This window comes from Moschus berezovskii, chromosome X (assembly GCF_049115385.1).
Source record: "Moschus berezovskii isolate FMDL1 chromosome X, NW_MosBer_1.0, whole genome shotgun sequence".
NCBI lineage: Eukaryota > Metazoa > Chordata > Mammalia > Artiodactyla > Moschidae > Moschus > Moschus berezovskii.
The window spans coordinates 48,884,444-48,908,492 of record NC_142488.1 but is presented as its reverse complement, the minus strand read 5'-3'; positions in this window follow the sequence as shown (position 1 = coordinate 48,908,492).

Genomic DNA, 24,049 nt, shown 5'->3' with positions numbered 1-24,049 from the left:
ATTACTGGACACTTCATTGTACTCCAGAGAGAAGAAACCCAGCTCCACCCACCAGAACACCGACACAAGCTTCCCTAACCAGGGAACCTTGACAAGTCACCCATCCAAACTCACCTACAGTGAGGAAACTCCACAATAAAGAGAACTCCACAAACTGCCAGAAGACGGAAAAGCCATCCCAAACACAGCAATATAAGCAAGATGAAGAGGCAGAGAAATACCCAGCAAATAAAGGAACAGGATAAATGCCCACCAACCCAAACAAAAGAGGAGAGATAGGGATACCCAAGAAAGAATTCCGAATAATGACAGTGAAAATGATCCAAAATCTTGAAAACAAATTGGAGTTAACAGATAAATAACCTGGAGACAAAGATCAAGAAGACGCAAGAAAGGTTTAATAACCTGAAATGCAGGAGACCTGGGTTCGATCCCTGGGTTGGGAAGATCCCAGGAAAAAGGGAAAGGCTACTCGCTCCAGTCACTCCAGTATTCTGGCCTGGAGAAAGAGTCAGACATGACTGAGCAACTTCCACTTTCAGAACACTCACAAATAACCTGCAACCACCGGCTATATCAAACTCATAATCATATTTATCACCCCAAAAGAAAATTCCATACCCATTATATAGTCACTCACCATTTCTCCTGCTTCAAACCCGTGATAACCTAGTTACCAACACTAATCTGCCTTTTATCTTCATGGATTCACCTATTCTGGATAGTTCATACAAATGGACTCATACAACATGTGGCTTTTTTTTTTTCTTTCACGTAATGTAATGTTTTTAGGTTCATTCACCTTGTAGCAAGTACTGGTATGTGATTCCTTTGATGAATAAATGATATTCCACTTTATGAATCTATCATATTTACTTATCCATTCATGCATTGAGGGACATTTGAGTTGTTTGCACCTTTTGATTATTGTGAATAGTGCTGCTCTGAACATTCATGTTCAAGTATTTGTTTGAAAACCTATTTGCAACACTTTTGGAAGAGCAAGATCATGTGGTAATTCCTTATTTGACTTTGTGAGAAACTCCCAAATTTTCTCCACAATGGCTCCACCATTTGACATTTCCAAAAGCAATATAATAGGATTCCACTTTTTTCACATCCTCATCAACAATATTTTCTCCTCCCTCCCTCCCATCCTCCTTCCTTCTTTTTTTCTTCCTTCATTTTATTCTTTCTCACTTTCCCCTTCTTTCTTCCTTTCCCTCCTTCCTTTTTTATTTTCTCCTTTCTTTCTTCCTTCCTTCATTTTTCTTCTTTCATCCTTCATTCCTTTACCCCTCCCTTTCCCTGCCCCTCTCATTCCCCTTCTCCCTCCCCATCCCCCTCTGTCTCTCTGATTATAGCCATACTAAGAGAGTGTGAAGTCATATCTCATTGTGATTTTGATTTACATTTTCCTAACAACTAAGAATTTTGCTCTTCTTTTCATGTGCTTGTTGACTACTTGTGTATCTTCTTTGGAGAAATGTCTTGAGTTGTTGTAAGAGCTGTTTATATTTTACAACTACTAAACATACATGTCTAGTATAATCAGATATTTGATTATTCAATACTTTCAAATATATGATTTTCAAATATTTTCTCCCAGTGTTGCTTACCTTTTTCACTTTCTTGATAATGTTTTTGGAATGAAAAAGTTTTTAGTTTGATAAATTTCAGTTTACTTACTTTTTTCTCCTTTGGTTGCTCATACTTTTTCTGTCACATTGAAGAAGACTTAATCAAGTCTAATGTCATTAAGATTTTCTCCTGTTTTCTTCTAAGCATTTTATATTTTTAACTTTTATGTTTAGATCTTAGTTCCTTTCTAGTTAATTTCTTACATGGTGTGAGGTAAGGGTCCAGATTCATTCTTTTGCATGTATATATTCACTATCACTTATTGAATAGACTATTCTTTCCCTATTGAATGTTTTTTACACTACTGTTGAAAGTCAGTTGATCACTGAAGTATGTGCTCCTTTAAGAATCCAGAGAATCAGAACTCTCAATTCTATTCCTTTGTTCTACATGTCTAACCATATACCTATACCATAAAATTCTATTTTGTACCGTACTGTTTTGATTGTTGTAGCTTTATAGTGAGTTTTGAAGTTGAGAAGTGTGAGTTCTTAAACATTGTTTTCTCTTTCAAGATTATTTTAGATATAAAAATATGAATTTGAGGATCTCCACTTACAATTATGCGGGGAAAAAAGCTAATGGGAATTTGATAGTGATTGCATTAAACACTGTAGATCAATAGGTAGTGTTGATATTTTAACAATGTAAGTCAACTTTCAGCAATGTTTTGTAGTTTTCAATGCCTAAGTCTTACACCTACTTGGTTAAATTTATACCTGGGTATTCATTCTATTGGATGTCATCACATATGGAATTATTTCCTTAATATTCTTCTTGAATTGTTTATTACAGGTCTATAAAAACAGAACTGATTTTTGTGTGATGTTCTTGTACATGGCAACTTTGCTGACATTGTTAGCTCTAGTAGCTTTCTTGTAAATTCTTTAGGGCTTTTCTATAATAAAAGATTATGTCACAATCAAATTTAGATAACTTTTATTTCTTTTTTCTGCTTAATTGCTCTTGCTAGAACTTCCACTACAGTGTTGATAGCAGAGGTAGAAATGGGCTTGTTTCTGATCTTTAAGGGAAATGTTTTTCATCTTTCATTATTGAGTATGATGGTTGTTGTACATTTGTTGTTGTTGTTCAGTCACTCAGCCATGTTTGGCTCTTTGTGACCCCATGGACTGCAGCACACCAGGCTTCCCTGTCCTTCACAAACTCCCAGAGCTTGCTTAAACTCATGTCCATCAAGTTGGTGATGCCATCCAACCATCTCATCCTCTGTTATCCCCTTTTCTTCCTGCCTTTAGTCTTTCCCAGCATCAGGTCTTTTCCAATGAGTCAGCTCTTTGCATCAGGTGTCCAAAGTATTGGAGCTTCAACTTCAGCTTTAGCATCAGTCCTGGGCTTCCCTGGTGGCTCAGATGCTAAAAAATCTGCCTGAAATGCTGGAAACCTCGGTTCAATCCCTTGGTCAGGAAGATTCCCTAGAGAAGGAAATGGCTACCCATTCCAGTATTCTTGCCTGGAGAATTCCATGGACAGAGGAGCCCGACAGGCTACAGTACATGGGGTCACAAAGAATCAGGCATGACTAAGCAGCTAGCATTTTCTGCAAATATCCTTAATCATGTTGAGGAAGTTCCCTCCTATTCAAAGTTTTCTGGGTATTCTTATCGTGAAAGGTTGGTGGATTTTGTGAAATTCCTTTGTGTGTGTGTGTTTGTGAGTTGAGATGATAATTTATTTTCCCCTTTTTTCTATTAATGTGGTGCAGTGCCTTTGTTTTCTTTTGTTGAACCACCCTTACAATCTTGGGATAAATGTCAAATGGTAGTGGTTTGTAATCCTTTTAATATGCTGTTAGAGCTGATTAATCTGTATTTTTTAAATTAATTTATTTATTTTAATTGGAAGCTAATTACTTTACAATATTCTAGTGGTTTGAGGATTTTTGTATCTGTATTCATAAAGGATATTGGTCTATACTTTTCTTGAAATTTTTTGTCTGGCTTTTGTTTAAGGATAATGTTGAGCTCATGGAATGTGTTGGAAAGCATACTCCTCCTCTTCTATTCTTGAGAAGGTTTGAAAAGAATTGGTACTAATTCTTCTTTAAATATTTGATAGGCTACACCAGGGATGTCTTGGGCATTTTTGGTTGGGAAGATTTTAATTACTGATTTTTTTTCTCTACTTTTATAGTTCATTAAATTTTCTATATTGTTATTCTGGTAATCTTTCCATTTCATCTGGGTTGGCCAATTTGTTAGCATATAATTTTCATAATATTATCTTATAATCCTTTTCATTTTGCTAAAATCTGTTTTAATGCCACCTCTTTTCATTTCTACTTTTAATTATTTACTTCTGATCTCTCTTTTTTATTAGTCAGTCTAGGTAAAGTTTTGTCAATTCTATTGATCTTTTTGAAGAACCATTTTTGGTTTCATTGATTATTTTATTTTTTCTAATCTATAGTTCATTTATATCCACTCTAGTCATTATTATTTCCTTCCTTCTGCTAGCTTTGTTATTAGTTTGCTCTTCTTTTTTCTTGCTCTGTGAAGTGTAATATTAGGTGACTGGTTGACATCTCTTTAAAATAAAGACACATATTCTGCTTTAAATTTCCCTCTGAGTTCTGCTTTCACTGCATCCCATATATTTTTCGTATGTTGTGTTTTCACTTCAACTGTTTAATTCATTTTCTAATTTCCCCTGTGGTTTGCACTTTGACCCATTGGTTGCTTAAGAGTGTGATGTTTGGGTGCTTAATCACTCAGTTGTGTACAACTCTCTGAGACCCTATGGATTGTAGCCCACCAGGCTCCTCTGTCCACAGAATTTTCCAAGCAAGAATACTTGAGTGGGTTGCTATTTCCTACCTCAGGGATTTTTCCCAACCCAGGAATTGAACCTGATGTTTAATTTCCACATATTTTTAATGTTTCCTTTCTGCTATTGATTTCTCATTTCATTCCATTCTATTAAGATAATGTGCATAATTTTAATCTTTGCAAATGTGTTGAGACTTTTTTTGTGATCTAACACAAGTTCTATCCCAGATAGTATTCCATGTACACATAAGATCTTCTGACTGCATGATCTATCCATTATTGAAAATGGTATTTTAATGTCACCAACATTTTCCTAAAATTGCCGATTTCTTCCTTCAATTCTGTCAGTGTTTCCTCTATGTATTTTGTGGCTTTCTTGATTCAGTGCCTATGATTATCATTGTTTTATCTTCTTGAGGAATTTAACTTTTATCAATATATAATGAACATTTCTATGTCTTGTAATAAATTTTCACTAGTTTTTTTTTTTTTATTGGTATTGCACTCCAATCTCTCCTTTGGTTTCTTATTACATGGAATCTTTTGTTCCATCATTTTATTTTCAACCAATTTGTGGTTTTCATCTGAAGGTGACTCTCATGTAGGCATCATATATTTGAACAACCCACCCCCTCAAGGCAATCTGTCTTTTAGTGACTGTTTAAAGTGATAATGATTTTGAGGGAATCACTTCTACCATTTTGCTACTTGCTTATGCTTTCTATATATCTGATATCTTTATCATCTCTCACCTCCTGTAGTAGAGTGTTCTATTTGTTTAAATGATATTTCTTTTTTTACCATTTTATTCTGTTCTCATTTTCTTTCTGGATTTATTTTAGTTAATTTTTTTAGTTGTTCCCATGAGGATGACAGCTAACATCCTAAATTGGTAACACTCTTGTGCACAAAATCTTCCCCTGTGTATCTCCACCCTCTGTATGTTGATCTTGTCCCAAATTACATCTTTGTATTAATACATGGTGCATCCATTATTATGAATTAATAATTATTTTGTTTTATATTTCTCTTTCAAATCATACGGAAATCTAAGCGGAGTTACAAATCAGAAAAGAATGATTCATGCCAATTTATTTCTTCTTCTTGTTCAGTCACTAAGTTGTGTCAAATTCTTTGTGATCAAGTGGACTGTAACACACTAGGCTCCTCTGTCCTCCACTATCTCCCAGAGTTTTCTGAAATTCATGTCCATTGAGTGTGGGATGCTTTTTAACCATCTCATCCTCTGCTGTCCCCTTCCCCAATTGCCTTCAATCATTCCCAGCATCTTTTCCAATGAGTCGGCTCTTCAAATTATCAGGTCACTTAATTATCAGTGCTTCAGCTTCAGCAACAGTCCTTCCAATGAATATTCAGCATTGATTTCCTTTAAGACTGACTGATTTGATCTCCTTGCATTCCAAAGGATTCTCAAGAGTCTTCTCCAGCACCGCAATTTGAAGGCATAAATTCTTGGGTGTTCAGCCTTCTTTGGGCTTCCCAGGTGGCTCAGTGGGTAAAGAAACCGCCTACCAATGCAAGAAATGCAGACATGGGTTCAATCCCTGGGTCAGGAAGGTGCCCTGGAGGAGGCCATGGCAACCCTTTCCAATATTCTTGCCTGGAGAATCTCCATGGACAGAGGGGCCTGGTGGGCTACAAGCCAAGGGATCACAAACAGTCAGACACAATTGAAGCGACTTAGCATGCATGCACAACCTTCTACATGTTTCAAAATTCACAACCCTACATGACCAATGGAAACATCATAGATTTCACTATACAGGCTTTTGTCAGCAAAGCTATATCTCTGTTTTTAACAAATTGTCTAGATTTGTCATAGCTTTCCTTCCAAGGAGCAAGTGTCTTTTAATTTCATGGCTACAGTCACCATCCGCAATGATTTTGGAGCCCAAGAAAATAAAATCTGTCACTGCTTCCAATTTTCTCCCTACTATTTGCCGTGAAGTGATGGGCCTGGATGCCTTGACTCTAGAATGCTGAATGTTGAGTTTCAAGTCAAATTTCTAACCCTCCACTTTCACCATTATCAAGAGATTCTTTAGTTCCTCTTCCCTTTCTGGCATTATAGTGGTATCATCTGCATATCTTAAGTTGTTGATATTTCTCCTGGCAATCTTGATTCCATTTTGTGATTCATCCAGCCAGTATTTTACGTGATGTACTCTGTTCAGTTCAGTCACTCAGTCATGTCCAACTCTCTGCAATCCCATGGACAGCAGTATGCCAGGCTTCCCTGTCCATCACTAACACCCAGAGCTTGCTCAAAGTCATGTCCATCAAATCAGTGATACCATCTAAACATTTCATGCTCTGTCATCCCCTTCTCCTCCTGCCTTCAATCCTTCCCAGCATCAGAGTCTTTTCCAATGCTTCAGTTTTTCATATCAGGTGACCAAAGTATAGGAGCTTCAGCTTCAGCATCAGTCCTTCCAATGAATATTCAGAACTGATTTCCCTTAGGATTGACTGATTTGATCTCCTTGCAGTTCAAGGGATTCTAAAGAGTCTTCAACACCACAGTTCAAAAACATCAATTCTTTGGTGCTAAGCTTTCTTTATGGCCCAGCTCACATTCATACATGACTACTGGAAAAACCATAGCTTTGACTACACAGACCTTTGCCAGCAAAGTAATATCTCAGCTTTTTAACGTGCTGTCATAGCTTTTCTTCCAAGGAGCAAGTGTCTTTTAATTTCATGGCTGTGGACATCATCTGCAGTGATTTTGGAGCCAAAAAAGAAAAAAGTCACCGTTTCCATCGTTTCCCCAATTATTTTCCATGAAGTGATGGGACTGGATTCCATGATCTTAGTTTTCTGAATGTTGAGTGTTATGCCAGTTTTTTTCACTCTCCTCTTTCACTTTAATCAAGAGGCTCTTTAGTTCCTCTTTGCTTTCTGCCATAAGGGTAGTGTCATCTGTGCATCTGAGTTTGCTGATATTTCTCCCAGCAATCTTTATTCCAGCTTGTGCTTCATCCAGCCCAGCATGATGTACTTCATCCAGCCTGCCGTCATTTTGCATGATGTACTCTGCATGTAAGTTAAATAAGCTGGGTGACAATATACAGCCTTGATGTACTCCCTTCCCAATTTGGAACCAGTCCATTGTTTCATGTCTGGTTGTAACGGTTGCTTCTTGACCTGCATACAGATTTCTCAGGTGACTTTTAAAGTGGTCTGGTATTCCCATCTCTTTAAGAATTTTCCACAGTTTGCTGCGATCCACACAGTCAAAGGCTTTAGCATAGCCAATGAAGCAGAATACGTACATATTTTCTGGAATTCTCTTGCTTTTACTATGATCCCATATTTGTTGGCAATTTGATCTTTGGTTCCTCTGCCTTTTCTAAATCCAGATTGAACATCTGGAAGTTCTTGGTTCATGTACTCTTGAAGCCTGGCTTGGAGAATTTTGAGCATTACTTTGCTAGCATGTGAGATGAGTGCAGTTGTGTGATAGTTTGAACATTCTTTGGCATTGCCTTTCTTTGAGATTGGAATGAAAACAGACCTTTTCCAGTCCTATGGTCACTGCTGAGTTTTCCAAATTTGCTGGCATATTGAATGCAGCACTTTCACAGCATCATCTTGCAGGATGACAATATTCAGCCTAGTACTCCTTTCCCAGTTTTGAACCAGTCCATTTTTCCATGTCCGGTTCTAACTGTTGCTTCTTGACCCGCATACAGTTTTCTCAGGAGACAGATAAGGTGGTCTGCTATTCCTACCTCTTTAAGAATTTCCCACAGTTCATTGTGATCCACATAGTCAAAGGCTTTAGCATAGTCAATGAAGTTGAAGTAGAAGTTTTTCTGGAACTCCCTTACTTTCTCCATGATCCAACAAATGTTGGCAATTTGATCTCTGGTTCTTCTGCCTCTTCAAACCTCACTTGTCCATCTGGAAGTTTTTGGTTCATGTACTGCTGAAGCCAAGTTTGATGGATTTTGACCATAACCTTGCAAGCATGTGAAATAAGCACAACTGTACAATAGTTGGAACATTCTTGGCACTGACCTTTGGGGTTGGGATGGGAAAACTGACCTTTTCCAGTTCTGTGGCCACTGTGGCGTTTTCAAAATTTGTTGACATATGGAGTGTAACACTTTTAGCAAGATCATCTTTTAGATTTTAAATAGCTCAGCAGGATTTCCATCACCTACACTAGCTTTTTTCATAATAATACTTCCTAAGGCCCAGTTGACTCCATACTCCAGGATGGCTCTTGGTGAATGACAACACCATCGTGATTATCCAGGTCTTTAAGACCTTCCTTGTATAGTTCTGTGCATTCTTGCCACCTCTTCTTAATCTCTTCTGCTTCTGTTAAGGAGTATGCTCCTTTGTCATAATCATCCTTGCATGAAATATTCTCTTAATATCTCCAGTTTTATTGTAGTATTTCTATTCTTTCCCATTCTATTGTTTTCCTCTATTTCTTTGCATTGTTTATGTAAGAAAGCTTGCTTATCTCTCCTTGCTATTGTCTGGAATTCTGCATTCACTTAGATGTATCTTTTGCTTTCTCCCTTGCATTTCACTTTTTTTCTTTCCTCAGCTATTCTTTGGGATATTTTTGACCACTGCCTCTTGTACAATGTTATGAACCTCCATCCATAGTTCTTCAGGCACTCTACCATCTAATCCTTTAAATCTATTCATCACTTCCACTGTATAATCATAAGGGTTTTGATTTAGGTCATACCTGAGTGGCCTAGTGATTTTCCCTACTTTCTTCAATTTAAGCTTGAATTATGCAATAAGAACCTGAAGATCTGTGCCACACTCAGCTCCAGGTCTTGTTTTTACTGACTGTATAGCATTTCTGCATGTTTGATTGGAAAGAATATAATCATCCTGATTTTGGCATTGAACACCTGGTGATGTCCATGCGTAGAGTTGTCTCATGAGTTGTTGGAAAAGGGTGTTTCCTATGACCAGAGTGTTCTCTTGATGGAGCTCTGTTTGCCTTTGCTTTTATATTTACTATGTATTTAGTTCAAGTAGAGTCCATTCTAAAGGAGATCAGTCCTGGGTGTTCATTGGAAGGACTGATGCTAAAGCTGAAACTCCAATACTTTGGCCACCTCATGTGGAGAGTTGACTCACTGGAAAAGACTCTGATGCTAGGAAGGATTGGGGGCAGGAGGAGAAGCAGACGACAGAGAATGAGATGGCTGGATGGCATCACCGACTCGATGGACATGAGTTTGAGTGAACTCCGGGAGTTGGTGATAGACAGGGAGGACTGGTGTGCTGTGATTCATGGGGTCACAAAGAGTTGGACATGACTTAGCGACTGAACTGAGAGTTCTTTTCACTCTCATTTGATTTCAGTTTATTGTTAATGTCCTTTCATTTCAGGCTGAATTTTTTTTATCTGTGAACGCCTTAATTTCTTCTCCATATTTTGAGAAAAGTTTTGTCATATATAAAATTCTTGGTTAAGAGTTTTTATGTCTCAGGACATTAAAAATGTCATTTCATGGTACAGAATAGTACTGGCACAAAAAGAGAAGTATAGATCAATGGATCAGGATAAAAGTCCAGAAACATACCTGCATACCTATGGCCAATTAATATATGATAATGGAGGCAACAATATACAGTGAAGTAAAGACAGTTGCTTCAATAACTGGTGCTGGGGAAACTAGACAGCTACATGTAAAAGAAACTAGAACATCCTTTAACACTTTACACAAAAATAAACTCAAAATGAATTACAGATCTAATTATATGATCTGGTGTTATAGAACTCCTGGAGGAACACATAGGCAGAAAACTCTTTGATATAAATTATATCAATATCATTTTTATCTTTCTCCTAGAGTAACTGAAATAAAAACAAACAAATGGGACCTAGTTAAACTTAAACACTTTTGCTGAGCAAAAGAAACCATAAAAAAACCATGGAATGGGAGAAAATATTTTAAAATGATGTGACAGACAAGGGATTAAGCTCCAAAATATACAAATGGCACATATAGCGCAATATCACCAAAACAAGTAACCCAATCAAAAACTGGGCAGAAGACATGAATGGATATTTCTCCAAAGAAGACATACAGATGGCAAAATATCGCATAAAATGATGCTTAATATTGCTAATTATTAGAGAAATGCAAATCAAAACTACAATAAATTATCACCTCATACCTGGTCATCATCAAAAAAATATAAATGCTGGATAGCTGGCTGTGGAGCAAAAGGAATCCTCCTACACTGTTGGTGGAAAAGTAAATTGGTACAGCCACTTTGGAGAATAGTATGGAGGTTCCTTTAAAAACTAAAACTAGAGCCACCATGTAATTCTGCAATCTCACTCCTGGGCATGTATCTGGAGAAAACCACACTTCGAAAAGATACATGCACCCCAGGGTTCATTGACAGCAGTATTTACGATAGCCTAGACATGGAAGCAACTTAAGTGTCTATTAACAAATGAGTAGATAAAGAAGATGTGGTATATATACACAACGAAATATTACTCAGCCATAAAAAATAATGAAAGAATGCCATTTGAAGCAACATGAATGGTCTTAGTGATTTTGGCAAGTAAGTGAAGTAATCCAGAACGAGAAAGCCAAATAACATATGCTATCACTTATATGTGGAATTTAAAATATACCAATGAACTTATTTACAAAACAGAAATAGACTCACAAACATAGAGAAACAGCTTGTTGCCAATAAAGGGGAAGGGGGAGAAGGACTAATTAAGAGTTTGGGATTAAAATATACACTGCTGCTGCTGCTAAGTCACTTCAGTCGTGTCCGACTCTGTGTGACCCAATAGACGGAAGTCCACCAGGCTCCCCCGTCCCTGGGATTCTCCAGGCAAGAACACTGGAGCGGGTTGCCATTTCCTTCTCCAATGTGTGAAAGTGAAAAGTGAAAGTGAAGTCGCTTAATCATGTCTGACTCATAGCGACCCCATGGACTGCAGCCTACCAGGCTCCTCCGTCCATGGAATTTTCTAGGCAAGAGTACTGGAGTGGCTTGCCATTGCCTTCACTACCATATAAAAAATAGGCAACTAACAAGAACCTACTATATAGCACAGGGAACTATACTCAACATCTTGTAATAACTTATAATGAAAGAGAATGTAAAAAAAAAATCTGATATATATTGTTGTTGTTCAGTAAATAAGTCATATTCAGCACTTTGTGGCCCCGCGGAGTGTAGCATTCCACTGGGGACAGGCTCCTTTGTCCTCTACTATCTCCTGGAATATGTTTAAATTCATGTCAATAGAGGCAATGATGCTATCTAAACTCTGAATCTCTTTGCTGTTCACCTGAAACTACTGCTGCTGCTGCTGCGTCACTTCAGTCGTGTTCGACTCTGTGTGACCTCATAGACAGAAGCCCACCAGGGTCCTCCGTCCCTGGGATTCTCCAGGCAAGAACACTGGAGTGGGTTGCCATTTCCTTCTCCAATGTGTGAAAGTGAAAAGTGAAAGTGAAGTCGCTCAGTCGTGTCCGACCCTTAGCGACCCCACGGACTGCAGCCTACCAGGCTCCTCCATCCATGGGATTTTCTAGGCAAGAGTACTGGAGTGGCTTGCCATTTCCTTCTCCGCTGAAACTACTACAACATTGTAAATCAACTATTTTCCAACTAGCTCCATTTCCCTTCAGCCATGTGAGGGCACAGCAAGAAGACAGCTATCTACAAATCATAAACCCGACCTCACCAGACTCAGATCTGCTGTCATCTTGACCTTGAGCATCCCTGCCTCCAGGACTGTGAAAAATAAATTTTCATTTTTTAAAAATAACAAATAAATTCATATTCTATATGAATATAAAAATCTCTTCAAGGTGTTCTCTTCAATTATTTTAGGTGCATACCCAGACATGAAATTGCTGGGTAATATGGTAATTCTAGCTTTAATTTTTCAAGGAACTACCATAAATTTTTTTTTTAAATTGGGAGTGTAATTGCTTTACAGTATTCTTTAAGTTTCTGCTGTACAATGAAGTGAATCAGCTATATGTATACATATATCCCCTCCCTCTTGAACCCTTCTCACACAACCCCCATCCCAGCCATCTGGGTCACCACAGAGCAGGTAGTTCTATTTTTTTCAATTAACTTATTTTAACTGGAGGATAAATATTTTACAATATTGTGATGGTTTTTGAGAAACATCCATACAATTCTCCATATTGGCTGTATCAATTTATATTCCGACAAACAGTGCAAAAATGTTCCCTTTTATCCAGACTCTCTCCAGCATTTATTTTTTGATGTTGGCTATTCTGACCAGTGTGAGGTCATTGTACTTTTGCTTTCTCAAATAATCAGTGATTCTGAGCATTTGCATCTTTTCATGTCTTTGTTGCTCATCTATGTGTCTTCTTTGAAGAAATGTTTGTTTAGGTCTTCTACCATTTTTTGATTGGCTTGTTTGTTTTCTTGATATTCAGTTGCATGAGCTGTTTGTATATTTTGGAGATTAGTCTCTTCTTGGTCACTTCATTTGCAAATATATTCTCCTATTCTGAGAATTGTCTTTTTCATCTCATTTATGGTTTTGTTTGCTGTGTCAAAGCTTGTAAGTTTCAGTTCAGTTCAGTTCAGTCACTCAGTCATGTCCGACTCTTTGCGACCCCATGAATCACAGCACGCCAGGCCTCCCTGTCCATCACCAACTCCCGGAGTTCACTCAAACTCATGTCCATCGAGTCAGTGATGCCATTCAGCCATCTCATTCTCTGTCGTCCCCGTCTCCTCCCACCCCCAATCCCTCTCAGCATCAGACTCTTTTCCAGTGAGTCAACTCGTCGCATGAGGTGGCCAAAGTTTAATTAGATCCTATTTCTTTTTTTACTTCCATTACTCTAGGTGGTGGTCAAAAAAGATCTTTCAGTGATGGTGTTTTGCACAGCAGCTGAAGTATTTTACATTTCTACAAACAGGGCACAAGGGTTGCAATTTCTAAACATCATCTCCAAAACTTGTTTTCTTATTTTTAAGGTATACTTGACATGTAAATATATTATGTATTGCAATTGTTACAATTTAGGTGAGCAATATTGCAATTAGATACTTGTATATGTTGCAAAGTGTTTGTCACAAAGTCTGATTAGTACCTGTCATCATACATAGTTGCAATTTTTTTCTGTAATGAAAACTTATAAGATCTACTATCTTCTGCTGTTTGGGGGTGAAGTTCTAATGGTGTAAGATTACCCTTCATTGTGATTTTGATATGCATTTCATTAATGATTAATGATGCTGAGCTTCCTCTTGTGTGTGCATTGGCCATTTGAGTGTCTCTTTTAGAGAAATATCTATTCAAGTCCTTTGAAGATATTATTTATATATTCTAGATATTACCTGCTTATCGGATATATGATTTGCAGATCTATTTTCCCAGGTAATGGGTTGCATTTTCAGTCTGTTGACTGTGTACTTTGATGTATAGAAGTTTAAATTTTCTTTTTTCTTTTCTTTTTTGTTGAAGAATGGTTGATTTATAATGTGATAATAGTTTCAGGTGTATAACATATTGATTCACTATTTTATAGACTATAATCTAAAGTTATTATATTGGCTGCATTCCCTGTGCTGTACATTACATATTTATATAAATTGTATTATACATAACAGTTTGTACTTCTTGAATTCCTTTGCCTATTTTGTCCCTCCCCCTCCCCCTTTCCCAGGGCTTCCCTGATAGCTCAATTTGTAAAGAATCCACCTGCAATGCAAGAGACACCAGTTGGATTCCTGGGTCGAGAAGATCCCCTGGAGAAGGGATGGGCTACCCACTCCAGTATTCTTGGACTTCCCTTGTGGCTTAGCTGGTAAAGAATCTGCCTGCAATGTGGGAGACCTGGGTTCAATCCCTGGGTTGGGAAGATCCCCTGAAGAAGGGAAAGGCTACCCACTCCAGTATTCTGGCCTGGAGAATTCCATGGACTGTATAGTCCATGGGGTCTCAAAGAATCAGATACAACTGAGTGACTTTCACTTTCACCTCCCCTTCTCCCTACTGGTAATCACTAGACTGTGCTTTGTATCTGTGAATTTGTTTCTTTCTGTTATATTCCTTAGCTGGCTTCATGTTTAGATTACACAGCTAAGTGAAAACATACAGTGTTTAACTTTCACTGTCTGACTTATTTCACTAAGCATAGTATATTCCAGGTCCATTCATGTTGTTGCAAATCGAAAATTTTCACTTTTATGGCTGAATAATGTATGGATGTGAGAGTTGGACTGTGAAGAAGGCTGATCACCGAAAAATTGATGCTTTTGAACTGTGGTGTTGGAGAAGACTCTTGAGAGTCCCTTGTACTGCAAGGAGATCCAACCAGTCCATTCTAAGGGAGATCAATCCTGGGTGTTCATTGGAGGGACTGATACTGAAGCTGATACTGCAATACTTTGGCCACATCATGCGACGAGTTGACTCACTGGAAAAGACTCTGATGCTGGGAAAGGTTGGGGGCGGGAGAAGAAGGGGACAACCGAGAATGAGATGGCTGGATGGCATCACCAACTCTGTGGACATGGGTTTGAGTGAGCTCCGGGAGTTGGTGATGGACAGGGAGGCCTGGCGTGTTGTGATTCATAGGGTCACGGAGAGTCGGACACGACTGAACGACTGAACTGAACTGAACTGAATATTACATTTTATGTGTGTGTGTGTATCACATCTTCTTATCAATATGTATTCTTTATCAAGTTATCTGTTCATGGGACCTTAAGTTGCTTCCATATACTGGCAATTCTAAATAATGCTATTGTTGTTCAGTTGCAAAATTGTTTCCAGTTCTTTGCCACCTCATGGGCTGCAGCATGCCAGGCTTCCCTGTCCTTCACTATTTCCCAGAATTTTCTCAAACTCATGTCCATTGAGTTGGTGATGCCATCCAATCATCTCATCCTCTGGTGCCCTCTTCTCCTCCTGCCCTCAGTCTTTCCCAGCATTAGGGCCTTTCACAATGAATCAGTTCTTCGCATCACGTGGCCAAAGTATTGGCGCTTCAGCACCAGGCCTTCCAATGTGAATATTGGGGTGCATGTATCTTTTCAGATTATGGTTTTCATGTTCTATAGATATATTCCCAGGAATGGAATTGCTGGAGCATGTGGTAGTTCTATTTGTATGTTTTTGAGGAACCTCTATCTGCTTTTCCATAGTGGCTACACCAATTTACATTCCCATCAATAGTGTACTAAGGTTTCCTTTGGTCCACATCTTCATCAGTATGTGTTATTTATTGTCTCTTTACATTTCCCATTCTTACAGTTGTGAAGTGATATCTCTTCATGGTTTTGCAGTTCCCTGATGATTAGTAATGTTGAGCATCTTTACACATTATGTCCCTTTTGGAAATCTGTATTTCTTCTTTGGAAAAATGTCTATTCAGATCTTCTGCTCATTTTTAAATACCAGGTTGTTTGCTTCTTTGATACTGAATTGTATGATCTCTTTATAACTTTTGGATATTAATCCCTTATCAGTCGTATCATTTGCAGATATCTTCTCCCATTCACTAGGCTGTCTTTTTTTGTTGATGATTCCTTTGCTGTGAAAAAGTTTTTAAGTTTAATTTAGTAATTTTGTTTATTTTTGTTTTTCTTTCCCTTTGCTAAGGAGACAGATTCAAAAAAATTTAAGACATGTCAAAAAGTGTACAGCTTGTGCTTTATTTTACTAGTTTTATAGTCCCCAGTGTTGCATTTAGATCTTTAAATCATTGGGGTTTATTTTCATACATAGCCTGAGAAAATGTTCTAATTCATTCTCTGACACATAGCTGTCCAGTTTTCCCAAGACAACTTGTTGAAGAGATTATCTTTATCCCATTTTATATATTAACCTGCTTTATCAGATTAATTGATCATATGTGCATGGATTAGTTTCTGGTATATCTATTCTCTCATTGATCTATATGTCTGTTTTTGTACCACTACCATACTGTCTTGATTACTGTAATTTGTAGTATAGTCTGAGCTGTGGACTGTGGTATCTCCAGATCTGTTCTTTTCTTCTCAAGATTGCCTTGACTATTTGGAATCTTTCATGATTCCATAAAAATGTTAGGAAAGCTTGTTCAAGTTCTGTGAAAAATGTTATATTCTTTGAGTAATATGGACATTTTAACAGTAATCTGATCCATTAACATGTTATCATTCAATTTACTTGCATCATCTTTAGTTTCCTTCATCTGTATCTTCTAATTTTCAGCATACAGTTCTATCACCTCCTTGGTTTAGTTTATTCCCAGGTATTTTGTTCTTTTGGATGTGATTGTAAATGTAATCATTTTCTTGATCTTTCTTTCTGATATTCACTAGTTTATTATTAGTGTATAGAAAAGCAATTGATTTCTGTATATTAGTCTTGCATCTTGCAAAATTTCTGAATTCATTTAGTATTTCTTATGGTTTTTGGCAGAGACTTTAGGGTTCTCTCTATATAGTGTCATGTCATTTGCAAAGTGACACTTTTACTACTTCTCTTCCAATTTGGAAGCTTTTTCTTTCTTTTTCTTATAGGATTGCTGTGGCTAGGACTTCTAATACTGTTAAGTAGAAAGGAGAGAGTGGGCATCCTTGTGTAGTTTCTGATTTTAGAGGAAAAGCTTCCAGTTTTTCACCACTGAGTATGATACTAGTTGTGGATTTGTCATACATTGTCTTTATTATGTTGAGATATGTTTCCTCTACACCAAAATTCTTCTGAGATTTTTTTCAAGTGTAGATACTTAGTTGTGTCAAATTCTTTTTCTGTGTCTATTGAGATAATCATGTAATATTTAGTATTTGTTTTGTTACTGTAGTGCCTCACATTGATTGATTTGTGGATATTGAACAATCCTTGTATCCTTAAAATAAATCCCACTTGATTATAGTGCATGATCTTTCCTACATATTGGTGAATTTTGTTGAGGATTCTTCATCTAAATTCATCAGAGATGTTGGACTGTAGTTTTCTTTTTTGTAGTGTTTCTGTCTGGTTTTGGTATTAGTGAAAGAGTAGCCACTGAATGTGGAGAAGGAAATGGCAACCCATTCCAGTGTTCTTGCCTGGAGAATCCCAGGGACGGGGGAGCCTGGTGGGCTTCCATCTATGGGGTCACACAGAGTCGGACATGACTGAAGTGACTTAGCAGCAGCCACTGAATGAATTTGGGAATGTTCACCACTCATCAGCATAGAAACTTGTTAAGGCGGCTTCCATTATGTTAGTCTTTATTATTTTAGCCCATTCAGCCATAATTTCACAGAAATGATTACTTTCTATTTAGAGTTTTACTATGCACCTGGTGTTTGTTTCTCAGAGGAAACACTCCTTAATACTCCCTTCCTCTGTGAGCATACTTTATCCAGAAATGACACAGTGTGATAACCTCAAGGGTGACTGGAAACCTCCCAGGACTGCCTGACATCAACTTTGACAACGTTGAAATTTTCCTGGAGGAAAGAAGAATGCAAGCTTGCCTTAATCTTTATCTGTGGCACTTCCTTCCACTCTTTAACTATAAAGTCCCTTCCTATTTTTCTCCCAAAGGAAGGCACAGTCTTTGAGGGTGGTAGTCCACTGTGGCCTCCTTTGCCTGGAAAACAAATATAGGCTGTTATTTTCTACCTCACCCAAAAAGTGTCTCCATGCTTCTATTCTGCACCAATGAGCAGAGGTCAAGTTTTGCCAATACTTTTCAATTTTTTTTTCAATAGTGTGTTAAGGATAGGCTTTAAATATTCTTTATATGTTTGGTAGAATTAATTTATGAAGTTGTACAGTTCTGAACTATTCTTAAGAATTTTTGGCTAATGATTCCATTTTAACACTTGTAATTATTTTATACAGATGATCTATTTCTTCCTGATTCAGTATTGGAAGATTATATCTTAAAAATAATTTATCCATTTCTTATAGTTTTCCAGTTTGTTGACATGTAACTATTTGTAGTATGCTTTTATGATTGTATTTCTGTTTGATGGACTGTTATCTCTTCTATTTTATTACATAATTTGTTTATTTGAGTCTCCGTTCCTTATTAATAAGCCTCATTAAAATAAATTTTGTCTATATTAAAAAAAGAAAACTTGTGGTTTTATTGACCTTTTCTATTGTTTTCTGTGATAGTTTTCTTTATCTCTTATTTATTTATGTTCTGATCATATTATTCCAGTCCTTCTGCTGAATTTGAGCTTGTTTGTTCTTCTTTTTCTAATTCCATTAAATGATTGATTAGGTTGGTTTTTGAGATATTTTTTCTTGCTTCTTGAAATAAGCTTGTGATGCTATAAATTTCCCTCTTAGACCTGGTTTGCTGCATCTTAAAAACTTTGGAAAAGTTATGTTTTAATTTTCATTTGTCTCAAGTTATTTCCTGATTTTTCTTTTGATTTCTTGGATGACCTCTTGGTTTTTCAGTAGCATGTTATTTTGTCTCCTGTCTGTGTTTTTCCCTTTTTTCATCCTGTAACTGATACTGTTTCATACTCTTCTGGTTGAAAAAAATTGCTTGATGTAATTTCTATCCTCGTAAACTTGATGTGACTTATTTTGAGGACTAATAAGTGATCAATTCTGCAGATTGTTCCATGTGTACTTTAAGGGAAAGTGTATTCTACTGGGTTTGGATTGGATGTTTTGTAGATATCTAATAAGTCATATGTTCTAATGTGTCATTTGAGGCCACTGAGTCCTCATTTATTTTCAGCCTGGATAATCTGCCCATTGATCTAAGGAGAGGTGTTAAAACACCTATTATTATTGTATTATTGTCACTGTCTATTTTTGTCTCGATATTGGCTTTATATATTTAGGTATCCTATTTTAGGTGTATGCTGCTGCTGCTGCTGCTAAGTTGCTTCAGTCGTGTCCGACTCTGTGCGACCCCATAGACAGCAGCCCACAAGGCTCCCCCGTCCCTGGGATTCTCCAGGCAAGAACACTGGAGTGGGTTGCCATTTCCTTCTCCATTTTTAGGTGTATACATGTTTACAAATATTATATGCTCTTCTTGAATTGTTTCCTTTATAATTGCGTAATGTCCTTCTTTGTCTTTTTTTAATGCTCTTTGTTTTAAAATCTTCATTGTATTGTAACATGAGTATTGTTACTTTAGCTTTATTTTCTTTTAAATATACAATCACTGTCTGTGTGTCTTTAGCTCTGAAGTGAGTCTCTCATAGGCAGCATGTAGATGGGTCTTTTTTTTTTTTAATCTAATAAGGTAACCTATGCCTATTGATTAGAGCATTAGTCTTCTTGTTGTTGTCCAGTCACTAAGTTGTGTCTGCCTCTTTGTGACCTCATGGCCTGCAGCCTGCTAGGCTCCTCTGTTCTCCACTATCTCCAAGAGTTTGCTCAAATTCAGGTCTATTGAGTCAGTGATGCTTTCTAACCATCTCTTCCTCTGCCTCCCTCTTCTAATTTTGCCTTCAATCTTTCCCAGTATCAGAGTCTTTTCCAATGAGTTGGCTCTTCCCATCAGGTGGCCAAAGTATTGGAGCTTCAACTTCAGCATCAGTCCTTCCAATGAATATTCAGGCTTGATTTCCTTTAGGATTCACTGGTTTGATCTCCTTGCAGTATAAGGGACTCTCAAGAGTCTTCTCCAACACCACAGTTCAAAAGCATCAATTCTTCAGCATTCAGCTTTCCTTATGATCCAACGCTCACATCTGTACACGACTAGTGGAAAAACCATGGCTTTGACCGTATGGACCATCGTCAGCAAAGTGATGTGTCTGCTTTTTAATAATTAGTCTATTGGCATTTAAAGTGATTATTTATGGTTATATACTTAATACCATTTTGTTAATTGTTTTATAGTTGTTTTTGTAGTTCTCCTCTGTTCTTTTTTTCTTCTTCTCTTCCCCTGTAGTTTGATGATCATGTTTCAGTTCCTTTCTCTGAAGTTTTTGTGTATTTGTTGGGGTTTTGATTTATGGTTACCATGGAGCTTATATATTCCAACCTATCTCTATATCTATCTGTTTTAAACTGAAAGTCATTTAGATTCAAACACATTCTGAACACTACATTTTTACCCATCACACACAGGTTTTGTGTTGCTAATGTCATGCTTTTGATCTTCTTATCTACCCCTTGACTGCTTATTATAGCTATACTTGATTTTATAATTTATGTCTTTTAACCATCTTACTAACTTATTTAAATAGTTGATCCACAGCCATTACTATATATTTCCTTTTAGTATTGGAGTGTTTCCCTTTGTGCAATTTGTTTGTTTCTTTTTGTAGCCACTTTTTCACTTAAACAGGCCTCCCAGGTGGTGCTAGTAGTAAAGAATCTGGACTCTAATACAGGAGACACAAGAAATGTGGGTTCAATCTCTGGGTCAGGAAGATTCCCTGGAGTAGGAAATGGCATCCCACTCCAGTATTCTTTCCTGGAAAATTCTGTAGGCAGTGGAGCCAGTAGGCTACAGTCCATGGGGCCGCAAAGAGTCAGATACGACTGAGTGATTGAGCACACATACACATAAACCCTTTAACACTTCTTATAAAATTGGTTTAGTATTGATGAACTCTCTTAGTTTTTGTGTGTCTGATAAAACTCTTTCTCTCTTCTTCAATTCTGAATGACAACTTTGCTGGGTAGAGTATCCTAAGTTGTAGGTGTTTTTTGTTTTTTTTTTTCCTTTTAGTACTTTAAATATGTTATGACACTACCTTCTTGCCTGCATAGTTTGTGCTGAAAAATCAACTGATGGCCTTATGGGGATCTACTTGAATGTGACTGTTTTTTTCTTGCTGCTTTACAATACTCTCTTTATCATTAACTTTTCCCATTTTATTTATATGTCAGTGTAACTCTCTTGAGTTCATCTTGTTTGAGACCCTGTGCTTTCTGTCGCTGAGTATCTGTTTCCTTCTTAATTTTGGTAGGGTTCAGCCAAAATTTAATCAGATATATTTTTGACCGATTTTTATTTCTCTTCTCCTTCTAGGACCCATATACTGTGAATGTTAGTAGGATTGATGTCCCAGAGGCCCATTAAACTATACTCATTTAAAAAATAAATTTGTTGGTGTTTTTGTGTTTTGCTTTTATTTGGGTTTTTTGTAGTTCTGGTTGGGTGATATCTGTAATTCTATGTTCTAGCTTGCTTATGGATAAGAAAAGGTACAGAAGATTCTGTTAATTAATCTGTTATTTATTCCCTTTAGTGCATTTTTCATTTCAGTTATTGTATTCTTCACTTCTGATTGGTTCCTTTTACATTTTCTGGTTCCTTGTTAAAATTCTTACTGAGTTCTTCTCTTCTTTTTACATCTTCAGTAAGCACTCTTATTAATATTGATTTGAATTCTTTATCAGGAAAGTTATTTATCTGTTTCATTGGAGTTTTCCCCCCCCCCACAGGTTTTTTTTCTTGTTCTTCCATTAGAAACATATTCTCCTCCCTTCTCCTTTTACTTAACTGTCTCTGTCTGTATGAAATTAGGTGAAAGAGTTACCTATCCTGGTCTACATGTGTCCTTCCGTTGGAACATCCCTAAACAGTTTTTATGTGTCCAGTGGCTTTGATAGGATAGCTTAAATCTGATGTGAGCATGGGCTAAATCTTTCCCCAGGGTGTGTTGGCAGCCAGTGCCTTGGTGGGAGCTAGCGTTGGAGTTGAATGGGCTAGAGAAAAATTCAGGTGCAAGCTGGTGCTCCTGCTCTGTTAATAGCTATCACTGCCCTATTGGGGTAGAGGGCAGATCCTGAGGGGCTGCAGCAGGAGTTCTGAGGGACTTGGGTTTTTCCCAGGTTTGATAGCAGTCTCTGCTTTGGTTGGGGACATATCTGGAGCTTGAGAGCTTGTGACTTAACTTCTGTTGTGATTTCACACTCCTTCATCCCCACCCTTACATGGTGTGCATATCTTGGTTAGAGGCTGGGTTTGGGGGTTGAGGGATTGTTGCCAGAAGTTTTTAATTTCAAGTAAGTTAAATCTATCATTTTTTTTTTAGTGTTGCTGTGATTTTGTATCGTATCCATTAAGTCAAGTCTGCCAAATGCAATGTCTAAAGCTTTTCCCCTATGTTTTCTTCTAAGAGTTTTATGCTTTTTCCTTTTACATTAAGGTCTTTGCTCCATTGTGAATTAATTTCTGTATATCATGTAAGACAGGTTTTGCATTTAAATATTCAGTTTTCACAACAGTATTTTTTAATTTATTTATTTAATTGGAGGCTAATTACTTTATAATATTGTAGTGGTTTTTGCCATACACTGACATGAATCAGCCATGAGTGTACATGTGTTCCCCATCCTGAACACCCCTCCCACCTCCCTCTCCATCCCATCCCTCTGGGTCATCCCAGGGCACCAGCCCTGAGCACCCTGTCTCATGCATCAAACCTTGACTGGTGATCTGTTTCACATATGATAATATTTTTTAAAAAAACACTGTCCTTTTCTTTTTTGAAAATCATTTCATTTCACCATATAGTTCAGGGTTTATTTCTCACCTCCATATTCTATTCTATTGGTATATATTTATGCTTTTTGTGACAGTACTACACTGTTTTGATTACTCTAGCTTGATAAGCAGTTTTGAAATCAGGAAGCATGAAAGTTCCAATTTTTTTTTTCTTTTCAACTTTGTTTTGGCTATTCAGAATTCCTTGTCATTCCATATGAATTTAAAGATGGATATTTCTGTTTTGGTAAAAAATGATAGGGATTACACAAAGTCTGTATATTGCTTTGTATTTTATTGATATCTTTATAACATTACATCTTCCAATTCATGTGCATGAGATATTTTTTCATTTATTTATGCTTTCTTTACTTTCTTTCAGCAATGTTTTGTTTACAGTTTGCCACTTTCACTTTCTTTGTTAAATTTATTCCTAAATATTTTTTACATTACTGTAAATAGAAATGTTTTCTGAATTTCCTTTTTGGATTAATCATTGTTAGTGTATAGAAATATGACTTAATTTTTTATGTATTAACTTAGTATTAATTTTTGCAAATTTGTTGAATTTGTTTTAGTGTGTGTGCATGTGTGTGTGTAATCTCTAAGGTTTTCTACATATATGTTTATACTATATATATGTTATATAATTTTACTTCTTCCTTTCCAATTTGGATGCTTTTTTTTTTCTTTTTCTTGCTTAATCACTCTTTCTAGGACTTCCATTGCAATGTTAAATAAAAGTGGCAAGATAAGGGATCGTTGTCATATTTCTGATCTTAGGGGAAATATTTTCAGCCTTTCACAATTGCATGCTATATAGGCTTTCTGACATGGACTTTAGAATGTCGATGTAATATCCCTTTATTTCTAGTATGTTAATTGCGTTTATCATGAAAATTTGTAGAATTTTATCAAATATTCTTCTGCATCAGTTGAAATGATCATGGGGATTTTTTTCTTTTGTTCTGTTCATGTGCTGTAGTTTTGATTGATTTTCCTATATTGAACCATCTTTGCATTGCAAGAATTAATACCGCTTGATCATGGTGTACAGTCTTACAAATATGCTTTTCCAGTCTGTTTGCTACTATTTTGTTGAAGAGTTTTGCATTGGTATTAACCAAGAATATTTTTCTGTAGTATCTTTGTCTGGCTTACATATCAGGGAAATTC